We start from the raw sequence: 25,869 nt of genomic DNA, 5'->3' as shown, positions 1-25,869 counted from the left end.
AATCATTGATTAAGTTAACTGAACAGATTTTTTTTGCTCTGAGGAGTGCCCGGCTTTGCTCATGGAACCACAGATGTGTCAACTAGGATCTAAGACTGCCACCTGCTGCTCAGCCTCTCTCCGTAACACAGCCCAGAGGACCTGATGTACTCTTTTCTCCCAACGCTTTGTTCTGGCTTTCTGGCTCACTTTGTACAAAAAACAAAGATGTCATTCCTGCTGTATTACTTTAAATATTTGGGGTTTGCTCTGTGTACCCTGTCTTTTTAACAAAAGGATTCATTATTGTTTTGTCTTCCACTCTGGATCAATTGTTTTCGATGAATGAACACTAGCAGATCTGAACAGGTTTGTTTTCATTGACTGAGCATCCCTATAGCAAAAATAGCCTATGTTGGGCTTGCCAGAAGATACCGATCCTACCGTTATGCTTGTTTACACTGAGCTGCACTGGGGTCGGAATGCAATCATGGTTACGTTAAGACACCATGGAGCCTGTGCAAGACATGGGTCAGAAAATGTACCTTTATCCACACTGCTCCATCAAAAAGATTGAAATAATGCTAGCTTTTCCCGAAAACTGCCCTTTTCCTCCTCATGCTAGCTAGCAGTAGCCACAGCAGCCATTATAGAATGGCACATTGTGTTGAACAACAAAGAAGCTAATTGGCTGACACTGCCATTCCAAAATGGCTGCGGTGGCTACTGCTAGTTAACATGAGGACAGGGCAGTGGTCTGGGAAAACTTGCAGTATTTCAATCTTCTCGATACATGTATCAGTGTGTGGCTAAAGGTCAAATTTGGAGTACAGGTTTGTTATCCCACATCTGCATTGAGGTACGTTTTCCATTTCTGTTGCCGGCTCCACAGTGTCTTAATGTAACCATTATTGCATTCCGACCTCAAGTGTAGCTCAGTGTAAACGACCATGATGGTAGGGTCAGTATCTTCTGGCAGATGTTGGGCCGCCCTCATTTATTTTACAACATGAAGTAGACTATTGGGCACTTTGCTGTAAACATTTATCATTTAAACATTTTAGCCTACCATTTTAATGAATGCACTTCAATTGATATCAAAGATAGCACCTTTACTAATATTGTGTCTAGTACCATAACACCACGCCAGGGAAAATGTATTGAGGAGCCTCGAATGCACCACCAGCTTGATTATGTTTCATTTGAGGGACTTAGGATGTTTTTGTTTGTTTTGAAGCTAATTTCCTGCAATTTTACGTAGTTTAAACAAAACTCTTGACATATTTTAGGTAGGCTATTTAATAATAATAATAATTATAATGGATAAGGAAAATTAATTATATCCACAAATCTTATTCCGCTACCAAAAATGTTTAATCATAATAATTTATATGAACTCTTGATTTAATTATACATATTTTATTTGACAAAAAATGAATAGATCAAATTCTTTCCCTCCTTGACTTTAGAAGGTTGTAGCACAGCTTTTGAATGTCTTATATATCATACAGTATATATCCCCATGTGAATCAGAGTTGCTTCTTGATCTGGCTTGACTAACCTAAAGCATTGCGGATGAATGCGTTGTTTTAGATCGGTAATATATATATATATATATATATATATATATATATATATATATATATATATATATATAAGTACCAGTCAAAAGTTTGGACACACCTACTCATTCAAGGATTTTTCTTTATTTTTGGAATTTTCTACATTGTAGAATAATAGTGAAGACATCAACACTATGAAATAACACATGTAATCATGTAGTAACCACCCAGCTAGCACATTCATAACAAATGTTATTTCATAGTGTTGATGTCTTCACTATTATTCTACAATGAATAACACTTTTTTTGCCCAGCTAGCAACGAGGCATCGGCCCAGAAGCGGCCCTCTTCCAGGGGGCAGGAACTGATTGAATCGGCCCGGACTCGGGTGTCGGACTTGGCCGGGAATCAGAATGAATGACTGCCCAGAATCAGCCCAAGTATATCGGGCCGTTTCCGTCTACCGAAACTCAGACGATTTTGCTTACATCTTACCAGAATCCCCCCAGAAGCAGCCCGATGCAAATGTAAATAAATGTATACAAAACATCCACAAAAATACTACACAGGACTCTTAAAGATTGTCATTTCAATGTTAATTGTATTTTTTGATCACAGAAACAATGAGAAAATAAATAATTAAATGTTAATTATATAAAGCAGCCCGTGTAATCATCTGCCAGAGTAGCCCCAATCGGCCCGAGCCCCAAGTAATACATATGGGCCAGATAACTCTCAACAGAATTGGGCCGAGCCCCAACTAATACATTTGGGCCAGATACCTCACACCGGAATCGACCCGAGCTCAATCCCCGCATCATAGCCATAAGTAATTCTGCTGAAGGCGGCCCAGACTCGGGCCACATGACGTTGGACGAGTCTGACTCTCAGCGGAGTGCCCCGACTCTCAGCCGGAATCGGCCCAGATCCACTGTGCTAGCTGGGTGGTTACTACATGATTCCATATGTGTTATTACATAGTGTTGATGTCTTCACTATTATTCTACAACGTAGAAAATAGTACAAATAAAGAAAAACCCTTGAATGAGTAGGTGTGTCCAAACTTTTGACTGGTACTGTAATCATTTTTTATTTTTTATTTTATCAAGGAAGGTCCCCCCCACGAAACGTTGGCGCCCCCTAGGTTGGGAACCCCATGCACTAGGCTATAAAGTGCTGCAGCTAGTGCAATTAAGTTGTAAAAAAAATCCACCTGTCAGTCCTTTCCCTTAATAGCCTATTTTGAACGTCAGGACGCTCAGTACGTGGGGATTCCTAAGGATTACCCAGTGTACCCCGCGGGTAAAGATGGCGAAAGAAGAGGGTAGGAGATCAACTTTATCCGGGAACAATCGTTGCTGAATGTCGGGTTGAGAGAGAATACACCGTTAGTTGGCGAGTGTGTAGTTGCTTAATGGCTAGCCACCTATTTCACTGTCATTTCGTGAGTCCAGACTACGCAACGTGATCGAATAATCGAATTGTGCCCGTGCACGAGCTTCCTTCCTTGCGACCAAACTGCAGAGTCCGTCCTGAGAAGAGCGGATAAAGTTTATTACGGATCTGACTCAACCCTCTTTTGACGCTGATTTTTTTGTTGTTGTTGATTATTTGGCGTAACAGTCGGACACTATCTAAACAGGTAAGGTTGAAGTTTAACTGTCTGTTTCTAATAATGTAAACAAGCTAACGTTTTGTAGACATTATCTGTGAACAGAAGTCGATACAACCTTTTGAAGTGGGCCACACAGAATCGAACTCGACAATGGTTATTGACATTCGCTATCGCGTGACCGTAAATAATAGCACCAAATCGACGGTGGTATTTCTTAGCTAGCTAAATTGTTAACTGTGATATCAGAGAACATATTTTACATTTTTGTTTTAACTGGATAAATCATTTGCAGCAGCTGTAAATCATTGAATGGAACATTATCGCAGGTTATGTCGTGTGTAACCCAGTATCGAGAGGTGCCTGTTTGCATTCCTATATAGCCTACTGTTTTTATGATTTGACCGGATCGATAAATGCACCGTTTAATTATATTGATGACCCTGAGCTTGGTGTCATGCCAGTATGTTGTCAATGCATCGCTATCTCATTTGGTAAAGTAATATGGCCTCAGATTTGCTGGCTCTGATTCGGCCAAATCGTTTGATCTTAAGCACCTGTCATTTTTTTTTCGCTTTGAAGAAAACCTCATGAAATGCGAGGTCTGGAGACAATTCATTATTTTAATGTTGAAATCAGAACTTTCATGTTCATGAACGCATTTTAAAAAAAAAACATTTATTCCGAATGTTGCCTACAAAATATCAATCTGTTAGCTTCGGGATATAGGCTAATGGACAATCCTCGAAGGGCTTTAGTTTTGTAGATTCTCCTACCCGAGGTATAACAAAGCACGACCATGTTTTTCCATATAAGGTCTCCCATATATGAAATGGATGGTTGCATAAAAATATTTTACAGTAAAAGTGGTTACATTTTTATAAATATTAGCTGTTTAGGCCCCTTACCTTTTTCAATCTTTAATAAAGACATGTTTTGATAGACGCCAGTGTTTCTGTATGCAGATGACTCAACACTATACACATCAGCTACTACCGCAACTGAAATGACTGCAACACTTAACAAAGAGCTGCAGTTAGTTTCGGAATGGGTAGCAAGGAGTTAATCCTAAATATTTCCAAAACTAAAAGCATTGTATTTGGGACAAATCATTCACTAAACCTCAACTACATCTCGTAATGAATAATGTGGAAATTGAGCAAGTTGAGGTGACTAAACTGCTTGGAGTAACCCTGGATTGTATAGTCAGTCATATTGATACAACAGTAGCTAAGATGGGGAGAAGTCTGTCCATAATAAAGTGCTGCTCTGCCTCAACATCACTATCAACAAGGCAGGTCCTACAGGCCTGAGTTTTGACTACTGTTTAGTAGTGTGGTCAGGTGCCACAAAGAGGGACTTAAGACAATAGCAGTTGGCTCAGAACAGGGTAGCACCGCTTGCTCTTAAAAGTACATGGAGAGCTAACGTTAATGACATGCATGTCAATCTCTCATGGCTCAAAGTGGAAGAGATTGACTTCATCACTAGTTGTTTTTGTAAGAGTTATTGACATCCATGTATACCCCACAAGACATGCCACCAGAGGTCTCTTCACAGTCCCCAAGTCCAGAACAGACTAGGGGAGGTGCATTGTACTACATAGAACCATGACTACATGGAACTCAATTCTACATCAGGTAACTGATGCAAGCAGTAAAATCAGATTAAAAAAACGGGTAAAAATACACCTTATGGAACAACAGGTAATGTGAAGAGACGCACACAAAGGTACAATCACATTCAAATGGATACATTGTGATATTGTTGAATGGTCTTATTAAACATTTAGGAATTTTGCCTTGGCAGCAGCTAATGAGAATCCCTAATAAATACAAACTCAAACCGTGAAGAAGAATGTAAACGAGAATATGATATTTCCAAAATGTGGAATACGAGTACATTTTTTTGCCCTACATACACAAACAAAATTGGGATATCTTAATGCTTCTTGGAAATATAGACCTGTAAACACATACACTAGTCTGAAATATCAATTATTAATATTTATGATGAATGTAAACTTCACTTTTTGGTAGCTGTTCAACAGACAACTTTACAAGTCAAATATGCTCTCATTCAGTGCTGTATGGTCCTGCCTGACAGAAATGCATATTTACACATGTTTTTTTGACGTTGTGGCTATTGTAATCAGGTCTATGGCAAGTTTGCTCACACTGAAAACTGTAACTTGCGTTATATGTTTAGCCCCTACTTGCATTTACGTTAGGGGAACCCCCTAGATTTGAATCCAAATCCAATATGGTGTCCAATCCGGTATGGCTGCCATATTGCCATTAAATGGTGGTTTAATCACCTGTATATGTACACATTGTAAATGGGGTGGGGGGATTGTGTAATGTACTTATGACCTGTACTCATGGCTATTATTGTGTACTTCAACTATGTTAGAAATCCAATATGCCCACTATATACACTTAAATCATTTGTCTGGATATACACTGCTCAAAAAAATAAAGGGAACACTTAAACAACACAATGTAACTCCAAGTCAATCACACTTCTGTGAAATCAAACTGTCCACTTAGGAAGCAACACTGATTGACAAAACATTTCACATGCTGTTTTGCAAAAGGAATAGACAACAGGTGGAAATTATAGGCAATTAGCAAGACACCCCCAATAAAGGAGTGGTTCTGCAGGTGGGGACCACAGACCACTTCTCAGTTCCTATGCTTCCTGGCTGATGTTTTGGTCACTTTTGAATGCTGGCGGTGCTTTTACTCTAGTGGTAGCATGAGACGGAGTCTACAACCCACACAAGTGGCTCAGGTAGTGCAGCTCATCCAGGATGGCACATCAATGCGAGCTGTGGCAAGAAGGTTTGCTGTGTCTGTCAGCGTAGTGTCCAGAACATGGAGGCGCTACCAGGAGACAGGCCAGTACATCAGGAGATGTGGAGGAGGCCGTAGGAGGGCAACAGGACCGCTACCTCCGCCTTTGTGCAAGGAGGAGCAGGAGGAGCACTGCCAGAGCCCTGCAAAATGACCTCCAGCAGGCCACAAATGTGCATGTGTCTGCTCAAACGGTCAGAAACAGACTCCATGAGGGTGGTATGAGGGCCCAACGTCCACAGGTGCGGGTTGTGCTTACAGCTCAACACCGTGCAGGATGTTTTTCATTTGCCAGAGAACACCAAGATTGGCAAATTCGCCACTGGCGCCCTGTGCTCTTCACAGATGAAAGCAGGTTCACACTGAGCACATGTGACAGTCTGGAGACGCCGTGGAGAACGTTCTGCTGCCTGCAACATCCTCCAGCATGACCGGTTTGGCAGTGGGTCAGTCATGGTGTGGGGTGGCATTTCTTTGGGTGGCCGCACAGCCCTCCATGTGCTAGCCAGAGGTAGCCTGACTGCCATTAGGTACCGAGATGAGATCCTCAGACCCCTTGTGAGACCATATGCTGGTGCGGTTGGCCCTGGGTTCCTACTAATGCAAGACAATGCTAGACCTCATGTGGCTGGAGTGTGTCAGCAGTTCCTGAAAGAGGAAGGCATTGATGCTATGGACTGGCCCGCCCGTTCCCCAGACCTGAATCCAATTGAGCACATCTGGGAGCACATCATGTCTCGCTCCATCCACCACAGACTGTCCAGGAGTTGGCGGATGCTTTAGTCCAGGTCTGGGAGGAGATCCCTCAGGAGACCATCCGCCACCTCATCAGGAGCATGCCCAGGCGTTGTAGGGAGGTCATACAGGCACGTGGAGGCCACACACACTACTGAGCCTCATTTTGACTTGTTTTAAGGACATTACATCAAAGTTGGATCAGCCTGTAGTGTGGTTTTCCCCTTTAATTTTGAGTGTGACTCCAAATCCAGACCTCCATGGGTCGATAAATTTAATTTCCATTGACAATTTTTGCGTGATTTGTTGTCCGCACATTCAACTATGTAAAGAAAAAAGTATTTAATAAGAATATTTCATTCATTCAGATCTAGGATGTGTTATTTTAGTGTTCCCATTATTTTTTTGAGCAGTGTATGTATAAAAAGGCAGCAGACTGCTTGGCATGGCAACACCAAGTATTCTAAGTCACAAGCCTCTTTAAGGATCAACAATATAAACGCAAAAATGATTTTATGGATTTAGTTCATATAAGGAAATCAGTCAACTGAAATTAATTCATTATGCCCTAATCTATGGATTTCACATGATTGGGAATAAAGGTAGGGGCGTGGTTCAGAAAACCAGTCAGTATCTGGTTTGACCACCATTTGCTTAATGCAGCGCGACACATTTCCTTCACATAGAGTTGTTCATGCTGTTGATTGTGGAATGTTGTCCCACTCCTCTTCAATGGCTGTGTGAAATTGCTGGATATTGGCGGGAACTGGGACACGCTGTCGTACACGCCGATCCAGTGGATCCCAAACATGCTCAATGGGTGACATATCTGTTGAGTATGCAGGACATGGAATAACTGGGACATTTTCAGCTTCCAGGAATTGTGTACAGATCCTTGCGACATGGGGCCGTGCATTATCATGCTGAAACATGAAGTGATGGTGGCAGTTGACAATGGGCCTCAGGAGCTCAAATCAAATTTTATTGTTCACATACACATGATTAGCAGATGTTAATGCGAGTGTAGTGAAATGCTTGCGCTTCTAGTTCCGACCATGCAGTAATATCTAACAAGTTATCAAAACATTTCACAACAACTACCTCATACACAAGTGTAAAGGAATGAATAAGAATATGTACAGTCGTGGCCACAAGTTGAGAATGACACATATTCATTTTCACAAAGTCTGCTGCCTCAGTTTGTATGATGGCAATTTGCATATACTCCACAATGTTATGAAAAGTGATCAGATATATTGCAATTAATTGCAAAGTCCCTCTATGCCATGCAAATGAACTGAATCCCCCAAAAACATTTCCACTGTATTTCAGCCCTGCCACAAATGGACCAGCTGACATCATGTCAGTGATTCTCTCAAATCAAATTTTATTTGTCACATACACCTGGTTAGCAGATGTTACCGAAATGCTTGTGCTTCTAGCTCCAACCATGCAGTAATATCTAACATGTAATCTAACCTAACAATTTCACAATAAATACCTTCTACACACAATTGTAAAGTAATGAATAAGAATATGTACATAAAAATATATGAATGAGTGATGGCCGAACGGCATAGGCAAGATGCAGTAAGATGGTATAGAGTACAGTATATACATATGAAATGAGAAATGTAGGGTATGTAAACATTATAGAAAGTGGCTAGTGATACATTCATTTTTAAATGATTAAAGTGGCTAGAGATGAGTCAGTATGTTGGCAGCAGCCACTCAATGTTAGTGATGGCTGTTTAACAGTCTGATGGCCTTGAGATAGAAGCTGTTTTTCAGTCTCCCGGTCCCCGCTTTGATGCACCTGTACTAGAGGTCGACCGATTATGATTTTTCAAAGCCGATACCGATTATTGGAGGACCAAAAAAGCCGATGCCGATTAATCGGCCGATTTAATAAAATACAAAATAATGTATTTTTATTTGTATATGTATATAATACATCAATAAAATCAATTTAGCCTCAAGTAGATAATGAAACATGCTCAATTTTGTTTAAATAATGCAAAGTGTTGGAGAAGAAAGTAAAAGTGCAATATGTGCTTTGTAAGAAAGCTAACTTTCAGTTCCTTGCTCAGAACATGAGAACATATGAAAGCTGGTGGTTCCTTTTAACATGAGTCTTCAATAGTCCCAGGTAAGAAGTTTTAGGTTGTAGTTATTATAGGAATTATAGGACTATTTCCCTCTACCATTTGTATTTCATTAACCTTTGACTATTGGATGTTCTTATAGGCACTTTAGTATTGCCAGTGTAACAGAATAGCTTCCGTCCCTCTAGTTGGCGCGCGCTAACTAGCTAGCCATTTCACTTCTGTTACACCAGCCTCATCTCGGGAGTTGATAGGCTTGAAGTCATAAACAGCGCAATGCTTGAAGCTGCTGGCAAAACGCACAAAAGTGCTGTTTGAATGAATACGTGCCTGCTTCTGCCTATATGCAACGCAGGACACGCTAGATAATCTCTCTTAATATCATCAACCGTGTGTAGTTAACTAGTTTTATTTTATTTATCTGTTATTTTACCAGATAAATTGACTGAACACGTTCTCATTTGCAGCAATGACCTGGGGAATAGTTAAGGGGAGAAATGAGCCAATTGTAAACTGGGGGTTATTAGGTGAGTTATTAGATGGTTTGAGGGCCAGATTGGGAATTTAGACAGGACATTGGGGTTAACTCTTACGATAAGTGCCATGGAATCTTTAATGACCACAGAGAGTCAGGACATCCGTTTAACGTCCCATCCGAAAGACGGCGTCCTACACAGGGCAGTGTCCCCAATCACTGCCTTGGGGCATTGGGATATTGTTTTAGACCAGAGGAAAGAGTGCCTCCTACTGGCCCTCCAACACCACTTCCAGCAGCATCTGGTCTCCCATCCAGGAACTGACCAGGACCAACACTGCTTAGCTTCAGAAGCAAGCTAGCAGTGGTTTGCAGGGTGGTATGCTGTGATTATGATTGATAGTTTTTTATAAGATATGTTTAATAGTAGCTAGCAACTTACCTTGGCTTACTGCATTCGCGTAACAGGCTCCTTGTGGAATGCAACAAGAGAGAGGCAGGTAGTTATTGCGTTGGACCAGTTAACTGTAAGGTTGCAAGTTTGGATCCCCCAAGCTGACAAGGTGAAAATCTGTCGTTCTGCCCCTAAACAAGGCAGTTAACCCACCGTTCCTAGGCCGTCATTGAAAAGAAGAATGTGTTCTTAACTGACTTGCCTAGTTAAATAAAGGTATACAAAAAAATAATAATAATAATAATCGGCGCCCAAAAATACCAATTTCCGATTGTTATGAAAACTTGAAATCGGCCCTAATTAATCGGCCATTACGATTAATCGGTTGACCTCTAACCTGTACTGACCTCGCCTTCTGGATGATAGCGTGGTGAACAGGTGGTGGCTCGGGTTGTTGTCCTTGATGATCATTTTGGCCTTCTTGTGAGATCGAGTGGTGTAGGTGTCCTGGAGGGCAGGTAGTTTGCCTCCGGTGATGCATTGTGCAGACCTCACTACCTTACGGTTGTGAGTGTTTTTGGTGACCAGCCAAATTTCTTCATCCTCCTGATGTTGAAGAGGCGCTGTTGTGCCTTCTTTACCACGCTGTCTGTGTGGGTGGACCATTTCAGTTTTTATGTGATGTGTACGCCGAGGGACTTAACTTTCCACCTTTTCCACTACTGTCCCGTCGATGCGGATGGGGGTCTGCTCCCTCTGCTGAAGTCCACAATCATCTCCTTTTGTTGACATTGAGTGTGAGGTTATTTTCCTCACGCCACACTCCGTGGGCCCTCACCTCCTCCCTGTAGGCCGTCTCGTCGTCGTTGGTAATCAAGCCTACCACTGTAGTGTCGTCTGCAAACTTGATGATTGAGTTGGAGGCGTGCATGGCCCTGCAGTCATGGTTGAACAGGGAGTACTGGATAGGGCTAAGAACGCACCCTTGTGGGGCCCCAGTGTTGAGGATCAGCGGGGTGGAGATGTTGTTACCTACCCTCACCACCTGGGGGCGGCCCATCAGCATTCTTACACAGGTATTCCTCTTGTCCAGATGGGATAGGGCAGTGTGATTGCGTCGTCTGTGGACCTATTGGGGTGGTAAGCAAATTGAAGTGGGTCTAGGGTGTCAGGTAGGGTGGAGGTGATATGGTCCTTGACTAGTCTCTCAAAGCACTTCATGATGACGGAAGTGAGTGCTACGAGGCAATAATCATTTAGCTCAGTTTCCTTCGCTTTCTTGGGAACAGGAACAATGGTGGCCCTCTTGAAGCATGTGGGAACAGTACACTGCGATAAGGACTGATTGAATATGTCCGTAAACACACCAGCCAGCTGGTCTGCGCATGCTCTGGGGATGCCGTCTGGGTCGGCAGCCTTGCGAGGGTTAACACCTTTAAATGTTTTACTCACGTTGGCTGCAGTGAATGAGAGCCCGCAGGTTTAGGTAGCGGGCCGTGTCAGTGGCACTGTATTGTCCTCAAAGCGAGCAAATACGTTTTTTAGTTTGTCTGGAAGCAAGACATCGTGGTCCGCGACGGGGCTGGTTTTCCTTTTGTAGTCCGTGATTGACTGTAGACCCTGCCACATACCTCTCGTGTTTTAGCCGTTGAATTGCGACTACTTTGTCTCTATATTGACGCTTAGCTTGTTTGATTGCCTTGTGGAGGAAATAGCTACACTGTTTATCGATCATGTTTCCGGTCACCTTGCCCTGATTTAAAAGCAGTGGTTCGCACTTTCAGTTTTGTGCGAATGCTGCCATCAATCCACTGTTTCTGGTTGGGAAATGTTTTTAATAGACGCTGTGTGTACAACATCACCGATGCACTTGCTAATGAACTCTCTCACCGAATCAGCGTATTCTTTAATGTTATTGTCCGACCCTATGCGGAACATATCCCAGTCCACGTGACCGAAGTCATCTTGAAGCGAGGAATTGGTCGGACCTGCGTTGAACAGACCTGAGCACGGGTGCTTCCTGTTTTAGTTTCTGTCTGGTCACGGTATCTCTGTGCATTCAAATTGCCATCAATAAAATGCAATTGTGTTCATTGTCTGTAGCTTAAGCCTGCCCATACCATAAACCCACCGCTACCTTGGGTCTCTCTGTTCATAATGTTGACATCAGCAAACTGCTCGCCCACACAACTCCATACACGTTGTCTGCGGTTGTGAATACGGTTGGACGTTCAATATAATTTTAGATAATTTTGTAGGAGGTGGCTAATGGTGTTTGAATATCAATTTCTTTATCTTGCAACAGCTTTGGCATTGTGTTGTGACACAGCTGCACATTTTGGAGTGGCCTTTTATTGTCCCCAGTACAAGGTGCACCTGTGTAATCATGCTGTTTAATACGTTTCTTCATATGCCGCACCTGTCAGGTGGATGGATTCTTGGAAATACATTTGTGCACAAAATTAGAGAAAATCCTTTTGCTTATGGAACATTTCAGGGATCTTTTATTTCTGCTTATGAAACATGGGACCAACACTTTACATGTTACTTTTTTATATTTTTGTTGCATTATTATCCTGTTTGGGATGAGCTGGCACATTTTCTTCCTCCAGACAATCATCCTGGAGTTGCCGTATATGTTGACTTGGTGACATTATGGTGTATGGGGAAGATGCAAGCAGGTGTTCGCTACATTGAACCAACACAAGCATTCACTGACAAAAATGCAATCATTATCATATTTTTTTACCCCTTTTTCTCCGCAATTTCGTGGTATCCAATTGTTAGTAGCTACTATCTTGTCTCATCGCTACAACTCCCGTACGGGCTCGGGAGAGACGAAGGCTGAAAGTCATGCGTCCTCCAATACACAACCCAACCGTACTGCTTCTAAACACAGCGCACATCCAACCCGGAAGCCAGCCGCACCAATGTGTCGGAGGAAACACCGTGCACCTGGCAACCTTGGTTAGCGTGCACTGCGCCCGGCCCGCCACAGGAGCCGCTGGTGCGCGATGAGACAAGGATATGGCCAAACCCTCCCTAACCCGGACGACACTAGGCCAATTGTGCGTCGCCCCACGGACCTCCCGGTCGCGGCCGGTTACGACAGCCTGTGCGCGAACCCAGAGTCTCTGATGGCACAGCTGGCGCTGCAGTACAGCGCCCTTAACCACTGCGCCACCCGGGAGGCCCAGGTTAAAACATTTCTAATTAAATGAGATCATACTCTACCTTAACCATAATGTATTTAAAAATGCATTGGTTTGTTATGAAAAATAATGCTATTAAACATTTGCATGTATATAAACAAAGTGCATATTTATCTAACCATTTAAAACAAATAGAATCTGAACAGCATAATAGAATATTGCACCATATCAAAGAAAAATAAATATCAATGTGCAAAACTGCAGCATCCCACTTAAAACATTAAACTGGTCCCTCTTTTCTCTCTTCTTTTTATTGCCATGTTATAACCAGCAGCACACAACAATGCTGACCATATTTTGCTTTTGAGAGATTAGTATTCAGAAATGCAAGCTGCCTCACTTTCAAGGGGCTGATGCGATTTCTTCTCTCAGTAATTATTTGTCCTGTTTTCGAGAAGACCCTCTCAGAGGGAACAGATGGGGCCACTATGCAGAGTCTCCCTGTCATGACTTTAGTGGGTAGACAGAGCTCTTCCACCAGCTCAGAGGATCTGCAGATCTTTGGAGGGGGCTCCTCCAAATAGGATCGGACCTCCATTATGGCATCTGCTGAGGGATTCCTTCATGCTGGATCCTGAGTTGCTCTCTCGTCAAACAGCATTCAAACAGCAGACTTTTGTGGCACTACTGCTGGTGCTTCTGCTCCATCTGATCCCCCTTCTTCCTGTTGCCCTGGTGCTTGAGCCAGCTGACTACTGGGGCTGTCCCTCCCTGCTGCTGAGGTTATTCTTTGAAGAGCCTCATGAATCGCTCTGGCATCACTGAAGGCTAAATTCTTAAACCTGGGGTCAAGTGCAGCGGTTTCTGATAGCACGTGATTATATTCCATTCTGTGGAACTTTCTGTCCAATGATGAACATAGGGTGTCCATCAACTCTGTCACATGTCCTGTGGTTACATTTGCTTCTCTCTGGCGGCTGGCTGTGACTCGCTGCTGACCCTTACACAGGAGTGTCATTTTTGAGGCTGTCACGTAGCTGAAAAGAGAGAACAGTAACTTATTCGTTTTTACTTGTCTACTGATACTACATTCTCATCTACTGCTCATATACACTGGATTAAATAATGATGTATGTGAAACTGCTTACTGTACCTCTCTCCGCTGATCTCCACAGTGACCTACTCAAAGGGTTCCAGGACTCTGCACACCTCCACCTCCCATTCCTCTTGGGTCAGCGCATCAACAGGTGCATTGACAATGGCCAGGGTAGAGATGATGGCTTCCTTTGACTCAAGAAACTGCTTCAACATATGAATTCCACATTGTAGTACAGTCTTGTTTAGGCCTCAGCTCACGCAGTATTCCACAGCTGCTTTCACTTTGTCCACAGTGGGCTTCATCACCTTCAGAGCATCTCTTACAGTCAGGTTGATTGTGTGGGCTGGACATAGATGATGGGTCCAATTTTTAAAAAATAATAAAAAAATGTTGGTCATGTTAGCTGCATTGTCAGAACACTTTTCCATCTACTTGCAATTCTCTAGCCACTCTCAACAGTTCCTCTGCCAAGTTCTCTGAGGTGTCTGTCGCTGAACTCTAAGCAGTCCTGAAGACAGCTAGACATCGAAAATCTTCAGTGAAGTGACATGTAACCGACATGTAAGATGTGGTTACCCTTGATGTACAGCAGTCAGTGGTAAGGTAAACTGCAGTAGCTTTTTGGTATCTTTCCCGCACTGAAGCCTGTGTGCTCTCGTACAGTTGTTGAATAAGGGATTTTGAAAGGGTTTTCCTGCTTGAAATTCTGTACATTGGATTTAGACTATTGCTATAATTTCTAAAACCTCTGTCCTCCGATCGAAAAATGGCTGGAAATCGAAGCAATAATTTTAGCCAATGCAATATCAATTTGGCCTTGTTTTGCTACAGACATACACCTTAGTATAAACTGGTCCATAGAAGACTGCGTTGCTGTGCATCGCGGAGTAGGCCTACTTTACCGAGTGGATACATCTCCATGTGTGGAGTTGCTGGCTCTACCACCATCACTAGCAGGCCCGCTAGTTTCTCGAAGCTCCGCTACAGCTAGCTTCACAGTTGCGTGCACATTTCGCATATGCCGGTGTAGGTTGTGCGTAGAACCGGCTTTATGGAATTTTGTTTTGGCAAATTCTATGCTGTGCTCTAGCATTATTATATTATACTCTACATTATTAAAATGCATCCAAATGCTACAGTGCTTCCGACTCATTTCTCAGCTGTTGTTTTCACAGCTGTCCTTCCTCTCTCTCCTCAGATGCTAAGTGTGTGAGTGAGTTGGCTCGGCCCTCCCTCACGCATCTTTGGTTCATTGGTTGACACTTCGTGATTGACAGGAACAACAGGTGAGGCTGTTGTGTGCGCTTGAGCATTTAGGCCTATATTATTTTTGTTTTTCGTTCTTTAAAATACATTTTATTCATTGATATCTTTGATTATTCATATCTTAATTTTAAAAATATTTGTATAAATAGATTCGGTTCTTCTGATATGCGAGCCAGTTCCCAACGTTCACCTACAAGAGCCGGCTCTCAGAGCCGAACCGTTCGCGAATTACCCATCACTAAATGGAACTAACACGTTAGTAAACCCACTACATTCATGCAGTAACGTTGGTGTACAATCAATAAGCGGTTACATTGGTGGGCCCCGGTGGCAATAAATTAGTAATATCAAAAGCTTACCTTGACTTGGAAGTGTTCCAGTGTTGTGGTGGATAGTCATAGCCACCTAGCTAACATAGCATCCCTCTGTTTTAGCAGGGTCTTTCAGTAGGCTAAACTAGCTAGCTGTATTTGCTAGCTAAGTAACTGAAAGTGTAAAAGCAGGGTCTTTCTCTCTTGCCTTAACTTAATTTTGGTAGAAATTAATTTGTTAAACTGTTCATCTATTGTCTTTGAGTCAACTAGTCGCCACATTTGATACACTGCAGTGGTAGCTAGCTGTAGTTTTTGTTTTTTGTGTGGACAAAAAGTCAGTTCATGCTGCAAGAGCGCTGATCGGTTGGACGTTCTCCGGACGTTTCATTGACTTACACAGTAATTATGACAAGGGGGTGAGAACCATGAGCCTCCTACAGTGGTTCCTCCTTTAAAAGTTGTGAGCTTGCACTGCGGGACTTAGAGGTACCCAGCGTCACAGCTCCATTGCTACAGACCACCACAAGGGGGAGTTAGAGTACTCATTATGCATTTGGGTCCCAAGGTTTTTATGACCAATCATATTGAGTGGTTCCAATGACAAATTTTGACGCAAGCCACCCTTGCCTTGTGGCGTTCTTCAACAAAGATGGCTGACAAAAGATTACAGTGGAACCAGATGTAAGTTGTTTTGTCATAACGAGTCAAGCTAAAAATGTACAATTGAGAGGAATATGTTAGTTAATGTAGAGACAAACGTTTGTGCAGATTTTTTTGTCATAAAGTTAATTTATGAAAATCACTATTTTAGCAAGTTATCTGACTAGCTAACATTAGCCTGCTAGCTAGTGTTAGGAGAATACATTTGTAATTCGTGTTTTAATGTTTTAGGGACTCTTGCGACAGCCTGGTTTGCTGGTTCTCGTCTTGTGAAACAGTGGATGTAAAGCATCTAGCTAGCTAAAGCATTTACTTCAAATTGAATGTATAATTGTGTAAGCTTGCCTTGCAATGCAGCTGAAGTAACATAGCTAGCTAACTATTTACTTGTTTATTGTGTAGTGGAGGATAAAAATAACTATGCATATGGATGTGTAGCTAGCTACAGTATGTAGCTGATCTCTGTATGGACCCTAAAACATTAGGTTCTGAACTAATATTCATACCAATCTATGAACCTCAGCTATCATAGTTGTTGTATAAAATTAAATTCTGAATGGCATTAATGCAGCATATGGATAGAGTAGAAGATAATATCTTTATTGTTCCAAGGATGCAAGTCCTATTTACACATGTACTGTAGTTATTACCACGCATGAGATTCCCACATTTTAGCCTGTACATTGAATATATTCACTGATCATGTACTGTTCCTTGGCAACTAAAGGTGTGGTTCAGGTATGAATCTGACATTCTTTTTCAGTCATACCAAAATTCATTATTTGAATGCTGTGTCTGCATGAATTTATTACAATTATACACTTCAACGGTGTTTACCGCTCCTGGGACATCAATGATTACACATTGTAACTATGCAATAGACTAGAAACATGATTGATTTGTAATTCATATATATGGAAAAAAAAAAACTACGCATATCTAACTCCCTTCATCTGCATTAATCTGAGGACACAGGATAGTATTTCAATGTGATATTTAATTTCAACCAATGTGAAACGCTATATTGAAAAGTTAATTATCCAGGTGTTATAAATGCATTATAATTATGATAATTGTAATATTATAAATACAAGTTCAATCTGTACTTCAATGCACATATGGTGTGCGTTATTAAACAAGGAAGAAAGATGAGGTGTAGAAGACCGAAAGGGAAAGAGGTAAGGACAGCGGCAGACAGCATATGATTCATGAATTACAGTGCTACCCTAATATTCTCTCAGTTCATCACAATTGCTGTATTTCCTAACCAGCCTTGGGCCCCCAGTTGGCCCAAAGATTATCTTAAGAGCGGGTGAGGTGGCGATGACGGGACTGGCTTCCTCTCTCACATCAAAACATACCTGCAGATGAGAGAGCATGATTTTAAGCCTTGTTTTTTAAATTCTAACACGGTCAGTCATCTTAAATCAGGAGGTGAAATGCAAAACTGACCTTGGATCATTAACTCTGGGACTACTACATCTGTCTGTATTTCAATAACTGAGATATTCATTCTAAAGCAGCAGATGTCATTTTTAGGATGCGTTAATACAGCCCATTGCTGCTTACCTGAGATGCCATCTTCGATCAATTCTTTTCAAATTGAAAATGAAGGTTTTGCTCTCGACTAAAAGACACAAATGTAACTCCATAGCATATAACAATTTGCCTGTGAATAACCACACCTTCATACAAACATGCAAAATTCTTGACGCACAACCGAAGATGCTGCCAGCACGCTCACAAGCGAGCCACTCAGGAGCAGAATGATGACGCGTGGAAGAGGGAAAGGAATGAGATCGGAGCAGCAATTTGTTGCAAGTTGCGAGGAGGGCTAATAGCTGAACAATAGACTATTCAACCTTTACTAAAGAATAGTCTAATAGCTGAGCTAGGTGTGGGGAATGTTTGAATTTTTTTTTTTATCACAGACCAGATTTGCCCTAACAACCAAGAGGTAGCTTGCTTCTCAATGTAATAAAGTAATTACTTTTCAAATAAGTTACCTTCCACTTTATGTTGGCTAACAATTTGTTAGCTAAGCTGACCTTACGAACCACACAGAATATCATTACAGCAGTATGTACCGGTATGTTAGCTAGCTACCTATTGTTAGTAGTTATACATCAAACATGCCAGTATATTAACTATAGGCTATTTAACTACCCAACGTTTATTGACTTGATTATTCTCGTCATTCTTAGCTTAGCTAAATGATATAGTCGTTGTGCTTTCTCAATGGACATTCGGGTGCTTTCGTATAGTCGCTCTGGCTATCTATAGGCCGGATAATAGAACGAGTCAAAATTCACCCAAGGCTGGAAAAAGGCTTAAGAACGTTGGCTAAACTGGAACACTAGCGCGAGCACATAGCAAATGAATGAAATCGAACGTTCGCAGAGCCTGTTTTCGACTGGAGTGATGCTTATATCCCTTTTTATTTTACCACTACAATCTGTTCGTCGGACAAAACTGGGGAAAAAAACAACTTGTGTAGAAAGTTAACATCCGCACCTCGATGGTGTCAACTGTGCTTATGTCTGCGTAATGAAAAAGTAGGGGAAAAATAAAAACTTCTGACTATTTCTGGTCTAGCGATCGATGACAAACGAGCTCGCTGCCCAGACTTACACAATTACAAAGAGGAGATATCCTGATTTTAAAATTGTGCCCGTGTAACAGTTTAACTTCCGTCCCTCTCCTCACCCCTACCGCGGCCCTTGCAGAGCATGGGGGACAACTACTTCAATGTCTCAGAGCGAATGACGTCACCGATTTAAAACGCAATTAGCGCGCACCCGCTAACTAGCTAGCCATTTCACACCGGTTACACCTGACTTGAAAAAAATCTAAATATACACATTGCGAGATATTTGGCGAAATAGTCCGACGTGCCTATATTCCCCCCATAGGAAACAATGGGAAGACTGCAAAGTTGAGCAGGTCTCAATACGCTGGGAATAGAATGTTCGGAAGGTGAGTTGGTGCCACGATGCTCAATAGAATTAATAGGAGCTGGCAGGGTGAAAAATGCCCTAAAATAAGACCTGCCTTTTCACGATTACTTCAAAACGACGGCAAGCAGCTGGGAAATATGGTCACATTATGAAACTGGGCTCCACGGCGGATGCAATGAACTAGTTTATCAGAAAAAGTTCTTAAATTGTGTCCAGCCTACTATCTACACGGATTTCAGAGCACTCTCGTCTGAGTGTACCAGAGGGCTTGACTGCCGTTGTAAGGCCAGAACACTCAAATCAACCCTACTTCTCGGCCTGAGCGTTCAGTGTGCGCTCCGAGAGCGAAACGATCTGGATTTACAAACTGACAGTTTTCTCTGAATGGAAACGCCATAATATTAATTAAATTTAATTTAGCCAAATTTCTTAATCTGTCCAATATACTATGTTATTACAAAAAAAGGTTTTAAATTCTCTGGTAATGCTAATACGGAATACTATCAAAGCTTCTCAAAGATGCCCTCTGGTGGTCAAACTAGCAATAACTTGCAGTAACAGAAATGGCTGAGAATTAAATGACGTGCCACAGAATGCTGCAGCAACACGCAGGGTGTGCCACAGTATGACACAACTTTTTAAAGGAGGAACCACTGTAGGTTTTCTATTGAAGTCAATGGACAGAAGATAGATGTCCTCTGGCGACTACACCATGGTGCTAACCTAGGTTACTGTTGAGGCTACTGTAGACCTTTGCAAAATAGTGTTTTAATCAGTTATTTGGTGATGTGATTTTATATTTAGTATAATTTTATCTGAACTTTATTTATACAGTTTTTATTTTTATGAAATTCAGGTGGATGTCCTCCCCTTCCTCATGAGGAGCCTCCACTGTTCCAGAAGAAAGGGCCTTACCTGGGAGTACAGCAAACGTCAACATGTATTGTATGTAACCACTCAAATTCATACAAACTGCTACCGACACAAGCACCAATTTTAGTTGAGACCTGTATGATATACAAATGTATTCACTCTGGACATGAGACTTGCATTTATTCTAAGTGTATTTGTCTTGATATTTATCACAGAAGTTAGTAAAAATTTGAAGACAAAGTTATTGTTTTGTAATCTTAAAATATGAAAATTAGTTGTTTATATAAAACTTGATCGCATTTGGTCATCCCCAAAATGTGGCCACTGAAAGTCTGCGGATAGCTGACAACAGGGTGGCAGTTTTTTAATGTACTATTCTAGAGTTCCATAGCCCAGCAGACTCACCTATAGGAAAGGGGGATAGACACATGTCAGTTTGGGAAGTGTGGGAGACTTACAGGGAGCATGAGTTTTGGAGTGAGTACAGTAAATCCAATCCAACCATTGGCCTGGATAATATGCTGGCATCACACTAGCAGACTGCCATAGTGAATGAGGTTTACATGACGTATACTATTATGAGTGGAGTTTTCTTCTCTGTGCTCTGGATACATCCTAGGTTGTTGGACTAGTCCGTCTCTGTAGCACCCGGAGAGACGACTGATAAGCGGTAGTGAGTGTGCTTGAAAGAGAGCCCTCAACTCTGACCTACCACTGGCCAGGGGCCTCCTGCCTAAGCTTTTATCGCAGCCTCTCTGACAGCGAGTTACTGCAGGAGTACAGTCGTGGCTAAAAGTTTTGAGAATGACACAAATATTAATTTACACAAAGTTTGCTGCTTTAGTGTCTTTAGATATTTTTGTCAGATGTTACTATGGAATACTGAAGTATAATTACAAGCATTTCATAAGTGTCAAAGGCTTTTATTGACAATTACATGAAGTTGATGCAAAGAGTCAATATTTGCAGTGTTGACCCTTCTTTTCCAAGACCTCTGCATTCCGCCCTGGCATGCTGTTAATTAACTTCTGGGCCACTGATGGCAGCCCATTCTTGCATTTGCAGAGTTTGTCGGAATTTGTGGGTTTTTGTTTGTCCACCTACCTTTTGAGGATTGACCACAAGTTCTCAATGGGATTAAGGTCTGGGGAGTTTCCTGGCCATGGACCCAAAATATCAATGTTTTGCTCCCTGAGCCACTTGGTTATCACTTGCCTTATGGCAAGGTGCTCCATCATGCTGGAAAAGGCCTTGTTTGTCACCAAACTGTTCCTGGGTGGTTGGGAGAAGTTTCTCTCAGAGGATGTGTTGGTACCATTATTTATTCATGGCTGTGTTCTTAGGCAAATTTGTTAGTGAGCCCACTCCCTTGGCTGAGAAGCAACCCCACACATGAATGGTCTCAGGATGCTTTACTGTTGGCATGACACAGGACTGATGCTAGCTCTCACCTTGTCTTCTCCGGACAAGTTTTTTTTCCGGATGCCCCAAACAATCGGACAGGGGTTTCATCAGAGAAAATTACTTTACCCCATTCCTCAGCAGTCCAATCCCTGTACCTTTTGCAGAATATCAGTATGTCCCTGATGTTTTTCCTGGAGATAAGTGGCTTCTTTGCTGCCCTTCTTGACACCAGGCCATCCTCCAAAAGTCTTCGCCTCACTGTGCGTGCAGATGCACTCACACCTGCCTGCTGCCATTCCTGAGCAAGCTTTGTACTGGTGGTGCCCCGATCCCGCAGCTGAATCAACTTTAGGAAACGGTCCTGGCGCTTGCTAGACTTTCTTGGGCGCTTCTTCACAACAATTGAACCACTCTCCTTGAAGTTATTGATGATCCGATGATTTAGGTGCAACCATTTAATCTTACTGGCAGCAATATCCTTGTCTGTGAAGGCCTTTTTGTGCAAAGCAATGATGACGGCACGTGTTTCCTTGCAGGTAACCATGGTTGACAGAGGAAGAACAATAATTCCAAGCACCACCCTCCTTTTGAAGCTTCCAGTCTGTTATTCAAACTCAATCAGCATGACAGAGTGATCTCCAGCCTTGTCCTCGTCAACACTCACACTTGTGTTAACTTCTTGACGCTACCCATCCCTTAAGCGGGATAATTGTCATCAGCAACCGCTGAATAGCATAGCGCCACAGTCAAATAATATTTCAAAAAAATATTCATATTCATGAAATCACAACTGCAATATTGCAAAACACAGCTTTGCCTTTTGTTAATCCACCTACCGTCTCAGATTTTGAAATGATGCTTTACAGCGAAAGCAATCCAAGCGTTTGTGTACGTTTATCGATAGCATAACAAAACATTATGTACACTAAGCATAGTAGCTAGGTCACAAATCAGAAAAGCAATCAAATTAATCGTTTACCTTTTTGATCTTCGGATGTTTTCACTCACGAGACTCCCAGTTGCACAAATGTTCCTTTTGTTCCATAAAGATTATTTTTATATCCAAATACCTCAGTTTGTTTGTCGCGTTATGTTCAGATATCCACAGGAGAGGTCACGACAACGCAGACGAAAATTCCAAATAATATCCATAATGTCCACAGAAACATGTCAAACGTTTTTTATAATCAATCCTCAGGTTGTTTTTAAAATATATATTCGATAATATATCAACCGGGAGTGTAGGTTTTTCAATTGGACCGGGAGAAACAATGGCCGCTTTACTGTTGCGCAAAACTCACTCTGAGAGCCCCCACCTATCCACGTACGCAATGTGATCTTTCTCGCTCATTTTTCAAAGAAAATGAAACTGAAACTATGTCTAAGGCCTGTTGACACCTTAGGGAAGCCATATAAAAAGGAATCTGGTTGATATCCCTTTAAATGGAGGATAGGCATGCAAAGAAAGAGGTTTCAAAATAAGGTTTTTGCCTGCAATATCAGTTCTGTTATACTCACAGACAATATTTTGACAGTTTTGGAAACTTTAGTGTTTTCTATCCTAATCTGACTGAATCTAATTATATGCATATTCTAGTTTCTGCGGCTGAGAAATAGGCAGTTTCAAATGGGTATGTTTTTTTAGCCAAAAATAAAATACTGCCCCCTACACGCAAAAGGTTAACGAGAGAATCACTGACATGATGTCAGCTGGTTCTTTTGTGGCAGGGCTGAAATGCAGTGAAAATGTGTTTGGGGGATTCAGTTCATTTGCATGGCAAAGAGGGACTTTGCAATTAATTGCAATTCATCTGTTCACTCTTCATAACATTCTGGAGTATATACAAATTGCCATCATACAAACTGAGGCAGCAGACTTTGTGAAAATTAATATTTGTCATTCTTGACTTTTGGCCATGACTGTAGGTTGTTGTATAGGGCTTCTCCACTTCTTATGAGAGTAGTATTAGCTCTTAAAATGGTCAAATGCAATCTTAAGGAAAACATTACATCATGACTTACTGACATGGAGTGCTCCATATTCTTGCTGACAGTCATACATCCTGCCTGTCTAAAAACATTTTTTTGCAGCCTATGATTGAGGCCGAGCTGATTTTGCAGGCCAACTGCTTCAAGTATGGTGATTAGCCAAAGTAGCCTAGCCAGCTAAATGATAGCCATATTAATTCTAGAAGTATTGAATCTATTGCTTAATTCAGAAAGTAGGCTTCTCCTCCGAGTTACATCGGTAGGCATTAATTTGCGATCTAGCTAACCAACATGCATTGTTTCTGAAATGCCACGATCCTGCTTACTTAACATCTGACAGATATTTCACTACTGTAGCTAGTTAATGGTTTATGATAATTGCAGTTCATTATTTAGCTAGCTAAGAGTAAAACGACTAGACTCCTTCTTGCCGACTCCAGTCTGTAGGTCTTCTAGGTTCAAAACAATATGACTGTAGTCCGTTGCTTCATTATCAAAAGAAACCACTCGCACACTGCCATCTGGTGCAGGCAGTCAATGGCTCAGCATTCTAAAAGTATTCACTTGAATCTACGTCAAGCCAGGGCAACGTTCAATGTTGAGTAAGGACGCTCACCTGACTACGCTTAGAAGAAGGCCTATAGGCTACCTGGCCTGTGTGCAAATGTAGGCATATAAATGTGCCCGTAGTATTTCTCATTGGCTTAGCGCACCACCACTAATGAGCTGTGGAGCGTCTCAAAGTAATATTTTCTTCACCTCAAATAACAAGCAAACAAAGTCTTGTTTTTACACCCATTGAGAATGACAATAGTTCCTCAGTGTATTTAAAAAATGTTTACAGCGCTCTCCCTTTTGATAACCACTCGGCGTGAAAGGGAAAAATATAATGCTCGGATCCAGTGGAAACGTCATAAAATGGGCCTACCTGATTACTTCTTATCAGTGCTTGACTTGGACTGAAATAGGTTCCGGTACTCGTTTTGCGTGCTGGTACTGTTTATTTAGTTGCAGGAGCTCCACAAGACTTTTGAGTTAATATTCTATAAGAGGAACAGGAGCTCAAGCAGTAGAACATTTGAGTTGTCTGTACTCTACTGCGGTGATCTCCTGCCCAAGTCCAGCACTTCTTCTTCTTACGCAAACAGCCTACAGCTGTGTCTCTCCCGAGCTCACTTGCATGGGAAACGCTGCCCAGAATATTTTATACGATGTTGCAAGCTTGCTAGCACAAGGTTCGGGCTGGACTCCTTGTGTAGCCCCTTACCGGCTACTTCAGGAGAGTAATGGCAGAATTGATTGGTCGAAAGAACAGACTACTCTCGGTCAACTAAGATTTTTTTGTTGTCTGGGACAGCCCTACACTGTTTCCCCAATTTCTCACTTTCCCTTGTGTTCTTATGCTGGAGGAAATTAACAAGTTTAAGTGCTTTGTATTTTTCCTGTAATCTATTTAGGTGGTACATTGATTCAATCATGCATGTCGCTGTAGAGAGCAGTAGTCTAGCTCTAGCAGAAGTCTGGAAAATCCTACTAGTGTATCTGCCACGACCGGGAGACCCATGGGTTGGCGCACAATGGGCCCAGCGTCGTCCGGGTTAGGGGAGGGTTTGGCCGGCAGAGTTGTTCTTGTCCCATTGCGCACTCGCGACTCCTGTGGAGGGACGTGCGCAATGCACGCTGACATGGTCGCCAGGTGTACGGTGTTTCCTCCGACGCATTGGTGTGGCTAGCTTCCGGGATAAGCAGTGTCAAGAAGCTATGCGGCTTGGTTGGGTTGTGTTTCGACCTTGGCCTCTCCCGAGTCTGTACGGGAGTTGCAGCGATGGGACAAGACTATCTACCAATTGGATACCACAAAATTGGTGAGGAAAAGGAAAATAATAATAAATACACTGTGAGGAATGATTAGCCAACAGATACAATGGACTTGTCTGATGCTTTAAGCAGACTTTGATTAAATAATTGAGACACACAAATGACTCAGAGCCCAATGATTACACTGTGTTAACATTTTATAGCGTTTCCCTGTGTGACTGGCGCACGTTGTCTCGCTCTTCTCCATACTGCAGCAAAAAGGCACTGCAGCGAGAAGTCTGTGCTGAAGCTGCAACAGAATTTAATCCGTTTAGTTTTTCTTGTTTCTTCTTGAATGGACCTGTTACCGCAATCCCTAATTTGTTTATAAAAAAAAAATCCCTCAACCGTTGCTCTCTTTATGTGAAACATGTAAGCATTGTATTCATGTGACCAATAGGGCCTGACCTATAGCCTATCATAATCACATCAATAAATTGGTTTTAACGAACTCTGAACACAGTGATGTCGACAGATAAATAGATGCGGAGGAAGTGAAGAACTTGAAACGGGCGAATGTTTACTGGTTGCTAAGGAGGGAAAGGGGAAGTCAGATCTGTGGAAGACATTTGACTTAGTAG

General features: G+C 42.0%; 1 protein-coding gene across 3 annotated transcripts in view; it reads left to right on the top strand.

The window, feature by feature from the left end:
• Positions 1-2,730: 2,730 nt before the first annotated feature.
• LOC110502357 (tight junction-associated protein 1-like) overlaps positions 2,731-25,869 on the top strand; it is a 136,229-nt gene continuing 113,090 nt past the window's right edge. The window contains exons 1-2 of one of the 3 annotated variants that reach the window (XM_036959651.1): positions 2,731-3,183; positions 20,022-20,110. The gene's annotated coding sequence lies outside the window, so the exon portion shown is untranslated. The remainder of the gene's footprint in view (positions 3,184-20,021; positions 20,111-25,869) is intronic. The other 2 variants (XM_021580316.2, XM_036959650.1) reach the window with 2 other exon arrangements.

This window comes from Oncorhynchus mykiss, chromosome 23, assembly GCF_013265735.2.
Source record: "Oncorhynchus mykiss isolate Arlee chromosome 23, USDA_OmykA_1.1, whole genome shotgun sequence".
Taxonomy (NCBI): domain Eukaryota; kingdom Metazoa; phylum Chordata; class Actinopteri; order Salmoniformes; family Salmonidae; genus Oncorhynchus; species Oncorhynchus mykiss.
This window is presented reverse-complemented; position numbering and strand designations above follow the sequence as displayed.